Genomic DNA, 16,948 nt, shown 5'->3' with positions numbered 1-16,948 from the left:
GACCCCGGAGAGACTCTGGCCTCTGTGCCCCAAACTCCTCATCCTGAGCTGGATCTCTGAGGTGCAGCCATCCAAATGGAGGGGAGCATTCTGGCCAACCTCCTCTTTGCTGGACCAAGAAGCCCCCCCACCCTCCATGGCCATTGTTCTTGGACTCTGAGTGCACTCTGAAGCCAATTGGAAGCAAAGCTTTACCATATTTGTGGTTGGGCGGAAACTCTTAGAAAAATCCTCTGTATTGTCCAGCATCTGCACCCCTTCTTGGTCCATGAGGCTCTGCTCATAGTCACTTCCAGAGTGGATTACTCCAACACTTTGTACATAGGGCTTCCCTTGAAGAGTGTCTGGAAATTTCAGCGGGTGCAGAACACGGATGCATTTACATGTGACTCTAGTATGGCAGGTGTCATACCTGCTCCAGACACTTCATTGGCTGCCAGTTACTTCCAGGTGCGATTCTAGGTGCTGGTCTTTACCTTTAAAGCCCTCACCTGACCAGGTTATATGAAAGACCACCTCTTCCCAATCACATCCACCCATCCCATCATGTCCATAAGGACGGTGTGTGGCCCCACCTGATGAGACGCAGGCAAGATGTCTTCCCTGCTGTGCCCACCACCCTTTGGGACACGACCTCCCCTCCATGTGAGTTTAGCCCCATCCCTGTTAAACTTTCAGAAGAAAAACATGGTTCTCCCAGCAACTTCAGGGATCCCTGGGGAACCTGCAGAGTGGATGTGTTGTGGATAGTGGTGTGCTCCCATAAACTCATTTTTATTATTTATCTTGTTTGTAGTTATTCTTTATAAAGTATTTTAACAGTTGTGACTTGGTTTAACTATTGATTGTCTGCCTCTCAGCTAAATTGAGCTATATATACAAATCAAGAAATAAACCCATGAGTGAAGCCAGTTGCAAACCACTAATGTGCTGTGGTCAAGAAAAAGATGTTACAAACCTGATTTAATCCTGACTTAAGTGTGGGCAGATATGACCTTGGAAAGGAAGCAGAAACCGCCTGCTTGCTGAAGGAGAAAAAATGGTGCTGTCAGGCAAGGTAGGATGAAACTGTCTGCTCAGCCAGAAAATGCTCAGGGTGGTGGAGGTGCTAAGTGATGGCAGGCACCCTGGGAAGCCAGACCAAGCCGCATCTCCTTCGGCACTTTCTCCAGTTCAAGCCATTGTGTTCATCCTGCTACAACTCTCCTCACTCACAGGCAGATGCTACAATCCCATCAAATTCTTTATGATGCTGATTAAATGCATGCTGGATTTTGCATAAGTCCATATAGGACACTTCTGGCCACATTAGGCCTGCCTTTTGCCTCTGGTGCTGTAATAAATCAATTTTCACTCTCCTCTCCTCTCCTCCTACAACAGAATCCTAGAGCTTGAAGGGACCTAAGAGGCTATCAAGTTCCTGCATACTGCAGGATTATCCACACTGTTGCCCAAAGAAGATACACACACACGCCCCAATCTCTGTTGGAAAATCTCCAGTGAAGGCGATGAATCCCTCAGCAAGGGCAACCTGTTCGACTGATTGACAGTTATGTCTGTCAAGAGCAAGTTCCTCAAATCTCCCCTTCCACACTATTCCTTCTGTTCTGGAACAAGTCTGTATTGTTTCTGCTCCTGACTCTTTGCAACTGGAGAAGGAGACTGAACTCACCTTAACTCTTCCCACCCCGCCCAACACCTCCCCAGCAATTGGATTTTGAAAAGCCTTCAGCTCTGATTGCCATGAAAAGGGGGCTTTGGTGAGAGGGTAATGGCCCCACCGCATTGCCCTCACCCTAATCCAGTTACGGTTCCTTCAGTGGGACTTGATCAGGGTGCCCAGCATCCTGCTTGCACTCACAGCCCCAGCAGCCGGGCTGACTAGAAAGTCCTGAAGTGGCTGGGTATCCCCCCCTTCCGGTGGCTGACCCTCACCCAGTCTGTGGCCTTTGGGAATTCTCCCCCCAAGTGGTCTCCTGCTATGCAGCAGCCCCTCCAACTCCTAAACCTGGAGCCCTTGTGAAGAGAAGAGCCTCCATCCATCACCTCTGCCACTGGGCCATCCGAGTTGCTCCCTGGATGCGTATCGCCCTGTTTGGAGCTCTTCCCGATAAACCCTCAATTCTATTCTATTCTCTTGTGGCTCCAGCTGCAAAAACCAGATGAGCGCTGGGAAATCTGGGTGTTCTCCATATGCTATGCAGGACTCTTTCTAGGCCTGAAATTTGTCCCAGTCACCTTTATTTATGCTTGCACATTGGCAGCAGGTTGTTCTCCAAATCTTCACACAGATTCTCCACATGCTTATGGGAGCTGGTCGCTCTCTGGTGTTCTTTGGAAGGCAAGTCAGTTCCAGCCTCTGCAGAACTTCAGAGTCCCCTTTGCTGCCTTTCAAAGTGGGCCTTCTTGGGTGTAAATAATAAAGCATGCAATCTGGAGGATTTCCACACTGCTAATGGAAACCAGCCCACAGACGCAAACAGCTGCACTGAGAGACCTGCTGGCCACCGTAACACTTGTGGCCCTCCAGTTCAAGCCTTCCAGCGCCTGCAATGGGGCAGAGGAGAACCTTGGGGGGAGCGGGGAGAACCCACAGAGAACAATGCTCTGCAAGATCATGAAGGTACAACTGGCCATTATTCTGCTTGAAAGTCACTGATGACCAAACCCCAATAGCAGTCCTGAACCTCCATTTTGAACTCCTTTCTCTCTCACCTTCCCATTTGTGTTCCTTCATTCACAGGGACAAGATTAATATGCTAACAACCCAAAATGTGTACACCTTATGCTCTGATTAAGGAACTTTAGAAGCTGTAGGGGCTCCATCACTTTCAAGAAGAGACTGGACCACCATTTGTCTGGAATGGCCTCCTGCTTGAGCAGGGGGTTGGACTAGACCTCCAAGGTCCCTTCCAACTCTTATTCTGTTAATCTGGAAGGTGGGCCTTGGGAAGCTGTTTATTGTGGGAAGAGTCAGCATCTTCCAAGAATTGTCCCCAGAATCTCTTCCCTGATTTCCAACCTACTAAATGGCACTTTGCAGAGATCACACGGAAGCACCTGCATCCCCCTCCCCCAGGGCGAGGGCCAGAGATCTCTTGGGAGGGGAGGGTGTGCCAGAAGGAGGGAGCAGCAACTACACAGAAGGTTTCTTTTGCAGGCTGCTTGATGGAAGGGATCTGGAGGAAGTCCACTCCAGCTACCCACTCATCCAAGGCAAGCAGAAGCCACAGACCTGTGGGTCAGCAGGCCTGATGCCTTGAAGGGCTTCACTGGTCATGATCAGGACCTTGAGTTATGCCCAGCAGCCTGAGGGGAACCAGGGCAGCTCACAGAGCAAATGCATTACATAGACAACAAGAAACACCCATAATTGCCTGCGTTGCCACATCCTGAGCTAACTGCAGATTCTGAGTGGTTTTCACAGTCATTGCTGTCTCTCTTCTCTGTCCTGACTGAAAGGCATTCAGGCCACCGGTTTCCTCCAGGACCCCCTGCAGTCCCAGCCTCGTCCCCTTCTCAACAACCTTTCCTAAAAGGACTGGGCAAAAATTGTCCAGCTGGGTGCAGCAAATGTTCCTGAAAGGTTGGGTGCATCACTGGTTCTTTCAAGGTTTGGGGGCAGCCCCTCCCACAGGGAAGCTGAGATTACGGCTCAGGCCCAATTCCTTGTGGCCTCCTGGGCACCCTTCACCAACCGGAAGGGGCAACGGCCAAGGATGCTGTCCCCCGCCTCAGGAAGGAAAGATTCAAATGTTCCAGTTAACTACCCTCAGTGTGGCTTCCATCTCCTTGATGGGACCTTCAGAATCTAAGCAATTAAAGTAAAGTAAGCAAGTAAAGAGCCGAGGTGGCGCAGTGGTTAGGGTGCAGTACTGCAGCTACTTCAGCTGACTGCTAGTTCAGCAGATCAGCGGATCAAATCTCACCGGCTCAAGGTTGACTCAGCCTTCCATCCTTCCGAGGTGGGTAAAATGAGGACACAGATTGTTGAGGGCAATATGCTATTTAGTATACTGTCTTTGGTGTAAGCTGCCCAGAGTCCTCGGAGAATGGGCAGCATAGAAATATGAATAATAAATAAACAAACAAACAAGGGTGGGCAGGGGGGCTGTGTCGATGCTCTCCCACCTCCTCACCCTTTTTGGGAGTCTCGGAGGCAGCAGGATACCCCTCAAGGTGGGGGGGAGGCTTGGCTGTGCCCACAGGTCTGAGGTTACTGGAGAACCGGAGCTTCAGCGACCCTACCAGGGCCTACGTGGGAGGAACTGCGCGGAGTGCCCCCCACCCTGTGTTTCAATTGCTTGGCTGAGCTGCCAGGGGAGGAAAAGCTCCCCCTCAGCCTTGACTAGAAAGACTCGTTCTGGCCTCCAAGAGGTGAGGAGGAAGCGGGGGCTATGAGCCGAGGTGGCGCAGTGGTTAGGGTGCAGTACTGTAGCTACTTCAGCTGACTGCTAGTTCAGCAGATCAGCGGATCAAATCTCACCGGCTCAAGGTTGACTCAGCCTTCCATCCTTCCGAGGTGGGTAGAATGAGGACACAGATTGTTGGGGGCAATATGCTATTTAGGATACTATCTTTGGTGTAAGCCGCCCAGAGTCCTCGGAGAATGGGCGGCATAGAAATATGAATAATAAAATTAAATTAATTAATTAAATCCACTTGGGTGCTCAGAATATTCCTCACCCGCTAATGATCCTTCTCCAAGCCATTCCTCCCCAGCAGGAGAATGGGTCATTCTGAAGGGGCTGCCAGATGGCTACTGCATAGCGATAACAGCAGGAAAAATGTGCTTTGCCACTTTCATGCCAAGGCGTAATCCCTGATACAGGCTCTTACTCGAGTTTGGTTGGATTCACTCATTGTCTTCCTTCAACAGCGCCCCAGGTGTCTCTCCTTGGGTGTCATCTCCCAAGAGCCCCTCCCCCCCGCACAGTGAGAGGCCGCATTGAAGCAACCCTGGCTATGCTCCTCACCACAAACCATGGCCACAGAAAGCCACCATCAGGTCCTCAGGAAAACACCCAGCCCCAAACCCATCAGACTGGCCACAGACTGAGGGGGATGTCCACTCTCCATTCAAGCTAGATCCAACTGCTCTGAGACAGAAACTGGATCTGGCAGGCCACTGGCTTGGTGCCCAGGCAGCCTGTGGGGCTCCCCTTCTTCCCTGTACCTCTGGGGGTGAGAGCTGCCACTGGTCATCTGGCCTGAGCACTCTGCTCCTCAGCTGGTGTAGACACCCCTTCAGCCAGTTCTCCACCTGATCCAGGGCGGCTGAGGGTGGATGCTGGTCTCGTGGCTCAAGAACCCAAAATCTGGTGGAGCCTTCAAGGTGCCCATCCAACAGTGCGACTAAAGGCAACCCTCTGCCCATGTTTTGCTGTGGAGCTGCCTGGATGTCGATGGGGACTTTCCTTTTCAGGGATTCCATGATTCTGATTCTGTCCATTTACCTAGATTCCATGTTTTTAAAATTGCACAATTGAGATGCCTCCTGACCCTGGAAGACCAGCCAGCTTTTCAGCAGCCCTCTGAACAGTTTCTAAGGGGGAACCGTGGGGATCCCTGGAGGGGAAGCTGCTGCAGAGGGCAGGTGCCAGGACAGAACCGGCCGGCTTTCCGGGTCCTAATAAATGACACCTTTTAACCAAAGGGACTCCGGATCTCAATCCATGAAACCAATGCAGAAGGATATCCTGATCAATGGTCTCGGAAGCTGCTGAGAGACCAAGAACCAGGATGGCTGCATCACTCAGAAAACAGATGAATTCAGTAACCAGATTGTGCAGTTATTTGAATTCTATTTATTTACTAAATAATGTTCAATGATTTACAAAATGGTTCGGTTTTTATGGTTTACAGATAATAATGGACAATAAAATACAATGTGAGTGATCTTTTCTGCAACCAGTTTCAGGTCATAAAATAGCTCTTTTTTTCAAATATTTCATAAATGTACAGATCTTATGATAGATTAATGTAAATTAAAATGAGGTTCACTTTTTCTTAGATGACTGTTTTGCACCCTAAATTCTCTTTACAACTCTGCTTCTTCCAGCTATCTGTGCTCACATCCTCAATTTATGGTTATTTAAACAGCCTGGTTTTCTCCACTTCTGGAGTCTCCCTCACCTTCCCAAGATGCTTTGCAGAACTGCTTCGGTCTCTCTTTCCCCATCACTATAAACATTATGTTTCAAATAGTAAATTTATGCAACTGTTCCTACCAAACCATCACATTAGCTCTTTCAAAACAGCAGTTCCTTTCCTCTGCAACCACATTCTCATAGCATAGAGGAGGTCCTGATTTGACGGAATGCCATGGGTCAATTAAGACCCAGTTATGGGTTTCCCTCATTGGGGGGGGGGGCGCTGCCTTCCCTACCCAACTGAGCCTCCAATCCCATTAGCCAAGGCAGTTTAAGAAGCAGCAAGGGAGAATCAGCTTCCAGGGCTGGGGTGTGTGGGGGGAGAGACACTCCCCCCACACCACCCCAACTTCAGAGACAAGGTCTCTGCCTTTCCTGAAAGCTTTGAGTCTGGAGGACACCTGGAAGGTTGCCAGTCGGGGATTTTGGTGAAGCCCCCTGCAGCAGAAGTCATGCTGGCTGCTGGGTGGTGGTTGGGGGGGGAAGGAAGCTGCAGGGGGCCTGGAGGGGGGAAGGGAAGTGCCTGTGCCACAGAGCTGATTCGGAGGCGAAGGTGCCTGGAACTGGGGAATCCGCTCAGCTCCGTCCTGGAGCTTCATGCTGCTCTTCACACCGACCCAAAGTGGACGCCTGGGGCACCGCCGTGTCCTCTTTGCAGGCTGGGCACAAGCGGGAGGAGCGCTGGCCCTCTGCCCACCACCTGGCACTGCCTAGGAAGGAATGCCGTTCATGGAAGAAGATGCAATTTGTTTTTTTTGTTTAAAAAAGTTCTCAGGCGGCCTTAGTGGCCACCCACAGAACAAGCCAGGGGTCAACTCCGACCCAAGGGAGGCCTGGCTGCCGAATGGAAATGGATGCGGGGTGCCTGGTGGAGGGAGAAGGGCTGGGCCACTTCAGGGTTGAAGGGAGGAGAAGAGAGCAGGTCAGGGTTGCTGAACAAGCGAGTGGGATGGGTGGGTGGGTGGGTGGGAGGAGTCCCCGTCCCAATGAACCAAGTGGGTCCAGGGCAGATTGGTCCTGCAGAGAGATCCACTGAGGATCAAGTGCCAAGACAGGCCCCTGGAGGAAGAGTGGGTGGGCTGAGAGGACGGGGAAGAGCGAGAAAGCCCTTTGGGGAGAAGAGATGAGGGACCAAGCCAGAAGGCTTGGGGGAGGGTTGCTCCCAGCAGAACTGGAGGGAAAGGGCAGCATGGCCTCCACTGCTGACCCACCGCTGGGGGGGGGCTCCACCTGGGCCCCCACCCCCCAGTACCCCTGGACTGCAGGGGTAAAGGTTGGACGTTCATGGCTGGGCAGCATTTGTGATCTTGTTATTTGCTGTTTTTAATTTGTGCACCATAGAATCCCTGGTGTGAAAGGGACGTCTATATAGAGATACATATTTTTAAAAAGGGAAATTATACACACAGAACTGTCCCTGAGGCCCTTTGGGGCCTGGTGACTTCTTGCTGGTTTGGGCCGGCTGCTAAGGGTGTGTCACAGGTAAAGTGATGTTGATTGTAATTTAATTTTGTATTGACATTATGGGGCTGGTGCTATTTCTTTTTTATACTGTGGCCGTGTTAATCTTGAGGTATGAATGTTGCCGTTTCAGACTGACCGTGCATGCTTGCTTATTAATAGATTTATGTTATCGTGTGGACATTTTAATTCGGTTGTAAACTGCCGTGAAGCTCTATGGAGCTGGCAGCGTTTCAATCCGATTCTGTTCAAGGCAGGAAGAAGAGAAGGTAGGAAGAGGGGAATGGGGAGAGAAGGAGGGTCTGAAAGTGGGGACCACAGGGGTCACGGCAAAGCAGAGTTAGCCCATTTCCTTGGCTTTTTTCTTCCACCTTAAAGGCTTTTGCTAGTCATTTCTTATTCTTTTGCATTTATTTATTTTCGGTTTAGCCAAGAGAGGACATCTGGAGCCTTTTTCAGCAAGGTTAAATGGACTTTGCAACTAAGCCACAGTGCGGCCCCCAAAGGATACGCAGACATCATGCATCCCCGAAGCATCACAGGCTGGATCGGCTGACTCTGCAGGGCTGTTCATTGCCTGTTAGAGCTGCCGATAGAGAGCCCGGGATCCATCCAGCTAGACAACTCACAAGTGAGACGGACAGGCTGGAGGTCCAGTCAGTGTCCCCGCCTTGTCCCTGGAGAGGGTTGGGCCTCATCCAGCTGAACCCTTTGGCTCCTGGTCTCTGACTCCCTTCCATGCGGCTGGCTGCTAAGGCTGGAAGAGCAGAAAAGGCGACAGGATTGCCTAGTGGGAGGCGCTTGGAGGGAAGAGGGTCCCATTGGTGCGTTGTGCACGCAGAGGCTGACAGGCTGATGGAGATGGGGAGCGAAGCAGAGAAACGCCACCTGCTGCAGAGCTGCCAGCCCCACAAGGGCAGAGGGCCAGGCAGCTTTGGACGTCGAGATCCCTTTCTGCAGAGATCAGTGGTGGATGTGCACCCAGGGGGGCCCAGGAAGGAAACAGGAGGGCCTGACATTCAGAAAGACAGTGAGCTGGCCAGGGGCCTGGTGTGAGGCCCCAAAGTCACACCTCAGTGGTGCCGGGCATTGTCCTTGCCACCAGCCCCCAATGGGCTCTGTGCCCTGCCCTCTCCAATGACCCCTCTTTGCCCAGGGTCTCTGCCCTGCTTACTGCACCTCCCTTCCTGGGGGCCTGGCTGCTGCCCCCCCCCCCCCCCCCGCAGAAAGGGGAGATGGAGCGGCTGCCAGCATCACATGTTGACTCTCTGTGAGCTGAAAACCATTTCTGGGAATTCTTCATGAGATGTGCTTCTCCCGGCCGGCCTCCCTCCTGTGCTAGAAGGTTAACAGCCGAGCTGCTGAGGAGAGCCACACAGGGTCATGTGCTGAAGTTGGGAGCCATGTGCTGGGGAACATCTCAGGACAGAGAGGGAACCGGACCTGGGGGGCTGCCCCATTGCCCTGCCCTCCTCATTGTCCAGCTGTGGGGCTGCCAACCCTCAGAGAGCCTGGCATGGGGCATCTGCTGGCTGAGGACTCCAGGACCATCTGCAGTTCAGCCTGCCTTCTCCTCCTTCTCACATCTCTCCCTCTTGCTCCCGCCTGCCACTTAATTGCTAACGCTTCCAGGAGTTTCGAATTTAATGCAGGCTGGCAAATCTAAACTCCCCATAAAGGAGTTACCCAAATCGCTCAGTTGGCAGGAAAGTTCATCTGCAGCCATGCTCCTCTCCCTGGTGGCACCCAGGGGCTTCACAGCCCACCCCTCAGCATCTTCTCCAAGCCAATCTCCCCAGAAAGTCCACCTCCTGGCCGCCTGGTGCCTCTCCCCACACTGGGCTCACAGACAACCCTTGGGGGGGGGGGCACACAGCCAGGATGGGGGAAGAAGGGAGCTGCTCTCTTTTGCAAAATGCCCCCCTCTCCTCCAGCCCCTCCAGAAAAGGGAATGGAGAAGACACAATAACAGGGAGACCCCAGCAGGGGTGAAATGCTCCCGGTTTGGACCAGTTTGGGCGAGTAGGTAGCGATGGCGGCAGGCAGTTTGGAGAACCGATAGCAAAAATCCCTGGCCCCGCCCCCATGCCCAGCTGAACAGCGCGATCATCAGAGCCTTTTTTTTCTTTTAAATGGCTCTGACGAGCCCAGCTCTGACGATCCCAGCTGAGTTGCCTGCTAACCGGTAGCAAAAATCCCTCCCCCCCACCACCTCCACCTTGCTTACCTTAGCAGCTGGTCGCAACGCCTGCCTTGCTTCGCTTGCTGTAATACCTGCAATCCATTGCATCAGCAAGCAACTAAATCTCCCTGCCTGCAATCAAGCTCATTGGTGAGCAGCTCTATCTGCCTGCCTGCCTTCCTGCCTTGGCAACTTTAAGACTTGTGGACTTCAACTCCCAGCAAAGCTGGCTGAGGAATTCTGGGAGTTGAAGTCCACAAGTCTTAAAGTTGCCAAGGTTGGAGACCCCTGTTCTATTGGGTAAGTTTTTTTTCCTTTTGGGAGCTTTAAAAAAATAGTTAATTGTAGTTTTTTTTAGTTGTTCTTTTTTTAGACCTAGTCATTTAAAGTTTAGGAAGTTTTAAATTTAGCTGCTTTTATATAAAAATAAAAATAAAATAAAATAATATTTGTGCAGCTTTCTGAGATTTAGTGTGTTTCTGTAGTGCTTCACTCTAACTACACAAACACACAAAATCTCACAAAGCTGTATGTGGCACAGCTGCTTTTACATTGTGGGTGAGCCAGTTGTGTTGTGTTTTGTAGGTTAAAAAAGGGCAAAGAAGTGACATTGACTTGGCCACGCCCACCCAGTCACCTGACCACCAAGCCCCGCCCACTAATTAAGCCACGCCCACAGAACCGGTAGCAAAAAAATTTAGATTTCACCCCCAAGTGAGCTGCTCTCCTGCCCCTGTCCTCTCCCCACATCTTTTAGAGAGGGTCCTTCTCCAGCTGTAAGAGAATCCCCGTGTTTCTTTGGTGGGCAAAGTCTTGGCAGAGCCCCCACCCCCGGAAGGCTCTCTGGGAGGCCCCCAGCCTCCTTGGGGGTCCCACCCCACATCCTTCTTTAGGCAGCAGCCGGAGAACTGCCCCCTCCCCCCCCTCCGCAACTCCCGGTTTCCTCGGGAGGGACCGTTCCCCTTTCTGTGCAAACCGGTGGGGCCGCTCTGGGTATTGCGGTCTTGAGCCGTGGGGGCCGCTTTCGGGGTTCCTCCGCCTAGGAATGGGAGGCGTGAAAGCTACTTGCATTCATGGAGGGGGTTGCCTTTTTGCGGGATTGGAGACAAGCTGCGGGATTTAATTCACTCGCCGCTTTTCCTGCGGGGCTCCAGAAAGCGGGGGCTGAATGTCCGCGGGGGGGGGGCGACCGAGGAGCAGCAGCCTCTCTTCCCCGGACGGCCGATTCTCCAGCAGCGCTGCGGGTCCTGCCCTGCCCGGAGGAGGCGGTTGTGGTCGGGGCCGGCGCTCCGGAGCCCGCGGGGGTATGATGCCCTCCACCAGCTAGCCTCGGGCGGGATGAGCTCCCCGCCGCCCCCTCCGGCCTCCCCTTCTGCTGCTGCCCCGCCCACCCCGCCAAGCCTGTGGGAGGGGCCCGCTGCCAGCCGCGTCTGCGGGGGACTCGGAGGGGGTAGGACGGGCCTCCGGGCAGCGCGAGAGCCGCTTCTCCACCTGGGCCTCCGGCAGGAAAGAGCTGAACCTGCCCTGATGCCGCCACCTCCTTGGCCTACTCTGCCCCCCCCCCCGGAAGATAGTCTTGGCTCGGCGGTCTTTAGCTTCAGCCCCCAACTTCTTCCCAAATCAAAGCGGAAGAGGCAAGGCACCTACCAGCAAAGGGATTGGAGGGCATTTGCAGGACCCGCATTTCTTTCCTAGGAGCCAAATTTTTCTTCAGTTGACTAAAGCACTAAAAGGGTAGCAAACCCTTTGGGGGGAGGAGATATCATTATTTGGGTTGAAAATAAGACCCCGGCCTCTTCAGAAAGGGAGCTAAGTACATTTGGAATAAGCTGCTACCAAAGGAGTAACAAGAAACAAGTGAAGAAGATATATTTTAAAAAACCATAAAAGAGAACATCTGTAGCTCGGCCTTGAACTGGGGGGCCTTGGCGCTTTCTGAGCCGGGTTGCTTCCTGGAAGGTATTTCATGACCCACCTAGGGAACAACTTTAGAAAGGGGTGGGGGGTTGTGGAAAGGAGGAGGAGGGGGAAGAAGACTGTGGAATCCTTGGTGCTTTCTGCTTAATTGTGTTCGTGGAGATGTGTCATTACCCAGCTGGGTAACATCATCAGGGCTACTATATCAGAAAACCATAAACATGGGGGGAGGGGACAGAAGAGGAAGGACCCCTCAGCTCACCCCAGAAGCTCCACCCCCACAGTTGCAAGGGGAGCTGACCAACCTAGAGGTGACTGAATGTGCTCCCCACCCCCCACCCCCCATGCAGGGCACGGCATTCTGGAAGTTTTCCAGATATGATAGAAAAATCAGTGCAAAGCACCAGGCCCCTTTTTTCTCCCTCGTGCAAAGCACCTAATTTGAATTTCCTCCCCAGGCTTGGCATAGATTAGCACCAGGGCTCTGCAGGCCCTCGTACCCGCCAGTCAGAGCCTCTGCCTACGTGGCAAGTTCTATCATGGGTCGCATGTTTGCAGCCTATAGTATTAACTTAGTGTATCAGGTCCTCTCTGTGTTTCTAAATATTCTTTTTCTTCTTTCATGGATAGCATAAAAAGGGATGCAGAACAGTAAAACACCCACACTAATGTAATATTCTGAAATGCAAATACAACATGTTAGTATTAACACCAAATCTATAAAACCAAGGCTGGGACTTATAGATTTAAAATGAACACACACACTCACACACACAATAAACACACACGCACGCTTCATTTGTTTAATGCAATGAAACAGCAACTTAATGTGGATAACAATATACAGTATAGTGAATCATCTTCCAGACTCTCGCAAGCAAATAAGTAGTTAACCCTTTTGGACAAATTCTGAAGATACGTTCTGTCCGATGGTTGAATTATTGTTAAGGGTTTCACATAACACAGGTGAGTATATGAAAATAAGCAGATTAAAGTCCTATCTGGAAATAGCGAATCATTTTAAGGAATTTGCTTATACTTCCCTTTCAGAACATGGTCAAATTTTAAATCATGTTGGCATCTTGATTTGCCTCCGTTGAGATATTCAAAACCCAAGGGGAGCACTGCTGAAGGGGACTCACACACATACACACCCCGGGGCCCTGGCGTGGGGTTCCTGGCCTTTGCACCCACCTCAGTCGGCCTGGTCAAAGCTTAAAGCTAACTGATATCCTAGAAGTTGCCATAGTTACTCACCTTTTGCCTAGGGCAGCCTTTTGCGGATAAATTTATCAGAGAAAAATTAGACTAATCCAGCCAGTTGAAGGATCAATCCGAGGCGGGAGTCTAATGCATTAAATCACAGTGCAGTTTTGATTTTTGTTATTCTTGCAAGGGGGCAGCATTTGGGACACCCCGAGGCCCCAAAAGCTCTTTCCCAGGACCTCATTGTGGAAGGCTTTCATCCCTGGGATACTTTTGTTTGTGTTTGTGTTTGTGCACCACAGAGGAGTAGGTAGCACTTGGGCCTTTCAAATACTCTTAAACGTTATTTGGAGACTAAAGAAAAGAATCAACAACATCTTCAAAGGATTAAAATTAAAGAGGGAGGAAGAAAACAACAACCCTGCCCTTCCTGGATATCCTCCTCAGCAGAGGAAACAACAGCAAATTAGAAACACAAAATCTATTGAAAAACCACCCACACTAACCAAGTGCTCCATTGCCAAAGTAACAACCAGCCTCCCACAAGAGGAGCCCTTATTCAGACGAGCACAAACGCACTGGAGCAACTCAGAACAGCAGAAAAAGGAAGCAGACCGCCTACACAACATCTTGGCTATTCACACAACTCTTATCAGAAAGTGCCTGACCACTCAGCCCAGCTCAGCACAACCAACAAAAACTATGCAAAGGATAACACTGCCATATATCAAATACATCTCAGGAACAAGCGACAGACTGTTACAACCACACACGGCATCACCGTCGCCCACAAACCAACTCCAAAACAGCTTAAACAAACCAAAAGTCCCAGCAGCCCCAGAAGAAAAAAGGGCTGTAACGGCCACTATGTGGGACAGGCAGGCGAAGACCAGCCGAGTGCATCCATGAACCCCCACTGGCAGCCAGAGGAGACGGTGGAAGCTCCTTAATCTCCTGGACAGTAGGAAACACCCTGATCAAGGAACCGCCAAGAAAGAAACCACCACCATCCCACCAACGCTGACACTGCTTATAAGGAAGGATCAACCCCACCCTCACTTGTGCTGATAATGTTCCCTAATTGGGTGATAAAATGTCTGCAAGCAAACAGCCAAGTTCAGAGAGAGCCTGAATGGCGTAGGAGGCTAATGCCTCCTAAGGCAGCATTTAACATCCAGCTGCCTGCAATTACTGCGAGTTCAATTCTCACCAGGCTCAAGGTCGACTCAGCCTCCCATCCTTTCAAAGGTACGTGAAATGAGGACCCAGTTTGTGGGGCAATAAGCTGACTTTGTATAAATATACAAAAGGATGAAGGCTATTGCTTAATGCATTGTAAGCCGCCCTGAGTCTCCGGAGAAGGGCGGCATATAAATCAAATTAAAAAAAAAAGAGAGCACCAAGGACTCTCCAATAAAGAAGTGGAGACCAGAGGTACTGGCCAGGCGTTTCTCTGCGAGTCAGGCGGGCAGCTGCTTTGGCACCCGGTTCCTTCACTCTCCTTCACCCACAGTCTCTTGTGCTGAAGAAATTCCTTCAGAACTCTTTCTCAAGCTAGCCCTCACAGAGTTTCCCACGGCTGAAGAGGGTCGCTGGTTTAGTCATGGACCAAGCAGGCTTTCCTTCTGGAGGCTTCAGGCCACGGCCAGGCCAATCAATCCACGCCTTCAACGGCTGATCCCAGGTCCTGCGGCAGAGAGGAGAGCCAGACCTGATCACTGGGGTGGATCCTTTCCAGGAGGGGTTCAGAGCCAGCTGAGGTGGGGACACCTACACAATGAGCGAGGGGTAGGGGGTTTCTGGACTGTGCAGCCTCTAAACTGATGGATGGATTGAAATCTCCTGTAAGAAAGTTTTGACCAGTACACCTTCTTTGTAACAAGCTATCATGTAGGGAGGAGGGAGGTCCAATTTCTGACAGTCTAGGATAGACTGGATGTTGGGTGGCCTGTTGACAGCAGCGTCCAGCAGTGGGTCTGGCCAGATCCCATTGTGGGACAAGAGTTCTAAAGTGGAGATGCGAAGGGGGGGAGGGGCGCTTATGCTAGACATGAGGCACCTATAAGGCTCTTGCTTCAGAGATTGAAATCTTCCACTCCAAATGGAAAATGTCCACTTTCCAGGGGGCTCTATGGGTCACAAAAGGACCCACACTTTCTACACTCCAGCTCCGTGGACTCCTTCCCTCTCCAAAGTTTGCCAATTGGCCAGCGGTGGAAGTTTACAGTGAACAGTTGGGAGCCGATACGATTTGCAATGTGCCAAATCGTAACATCCCAAATATACCAGGAACTCTAGCGTTCTGGCGAAAATGTCCCACCCAAGAGAGTGCAAACCTCAGCTCAGAAACCTCCCATTTCTTCCTTCGAGAGAGTCAGATGCCCCAAGGAATAAAGAGGGAGCAGGAACAGGAACAGGAGAGGAGAACTGCAGTTCATGCTTTGTGGGCTGCCCTTCAGACCGCAGCTCTTGGTGTTAGGTTTTTATCCCTTTTCACACACACACACACACACACACACACTAATACTCCTGCCTCCTAATTTGGCAGAGAACGGAGTGGTTCACCTACAGACCCGATGCAAAGGGGACAGAGCTCTCCTCCAGCCCCAGAAAGACCCTACCCAAATTTATTTATTTATTTATTTATTTATTTATTTATTTATTTATTTATTTATTTATTTTGTATACCGCCCTTCTCCCAGAAGGGACTCAGGGCGGTGAACAGCCAATATTAAAAAACATACAAATACAAAAGTTAAGATAATTAAAAAAGAATTAAATCATTAGCTTCCCAATTTAAAACCCCCAAATCCATAAAATTTAAAATCCCAATTAAAAACCATTTAGGCTAGGCCGGCTTGGTGGAATAAAAACGTCTTCAGGGCTTTACGTAAGGTCCGGAGGTCCGGGATCAATCGTATTCCAGGAGGTAGCTCGTTCCAGAGGGCGGGTGCCCCCACAGAGAAGGCTCTCCCCCTGGGGGCCGCCAGCCGACATTGCCTGACCGACGGCACCCCGAGGAGGCCCTCTCTGTGAGAGTGTATTGGCCGGTGGGAGGTTATCGGTAGCAGCAGGCGGTCTCGCAAATACCCTGGCCCTAAGCCATGGAGCGCTTTAAAGATGAGAACCAACACCTTAAAGCGCACCCGGAAGACCACCGGGAGCCAATGCAGCTCGCGCAGGAGAGGTGTTACGTGGGAGCGCCACGTTGCTCCCATAATCACCCGTGCGGCCGCATTCTGCACCAGCTGGAGCCTCCGGGTGCTCCTCAGGGGGAGCCCCATGTAGAGAGCGTTGCAGTAGTCCAGGCGTGACGTGACCAGGGCATGAGTGACTGTGCACAAGGAGTCCCGATCCAGAAAGGGGTGCAACTGGCATATCAGGCGAACCTGATAAAAAGCCCCCCTTGCCACGGCCGTCATATGCTCTTCTAAAGACAGCCGTGTGTACAGGAGGACACCCAAGTTGCGAGCCCCCTCTGTGGGGGTCAGTGACTCGCCCCCAATAGCCAGCGATGGCACCAGCTGGCTATATCGGGACGCCAGCATCCACAGCCACTCAGTCTTGGAAGGGTTGAGCTGAAGCCTGTTCCTCCCATCCAGACCTGCACAGCCTCCAGACACTGGGACATCACTTCGAGGGCATCATTGGGGTGGTCTGGGGTAGAGATGTACAGCTGAGTGTCGTCAGCGTACAGATGGCATCGCACCCCAAAACCACGGATGATCTCACCCAGCGGCTTCACATAAATGTTGAACAGGAGCAGTGAGAGGCGCCTCGAGGTCGACCTCTGCCCCCCTGCCAACACAGACTGCGACCGGTCAGAGAGATAGGAGGAGAACCACCGCAACACGGTGCCTCCCACCCCCAATCCCTCCAGCCGGCGCAGCATGATACCATGGTCAATGGTATCAAAAGCCGCTGAGAGGTCTAATAGGACCAGAACAGAGGAACAATCCCTGTCCCGAGCCCTCCAGAGATCATCCACCAATGCGACCAATGCCGTCTCCGTGCTGTACCCAGGCCTGAA

This window comes from Pituophis catenifer, unplaced genomic scaffold (genome assembly GCF_029215685.1).
Source record: "Pituophis catenifer annectens isolate HBS135680 unplaced genomic scaffold, rPitCat1.0.hap2 SCAF_7, whole genome shotgun sequence".
Lineage (NCBI taxonomy): Eukaryota > Metazoa > Chordata > Lepidosauria > Squamata > Colubridae > Pituophis > Pituophis catenifer.
The sequence above is the reverse complement of the archived record's forward strand: the minus strand, read 5'-3'. Positions refer to the sequence as shown.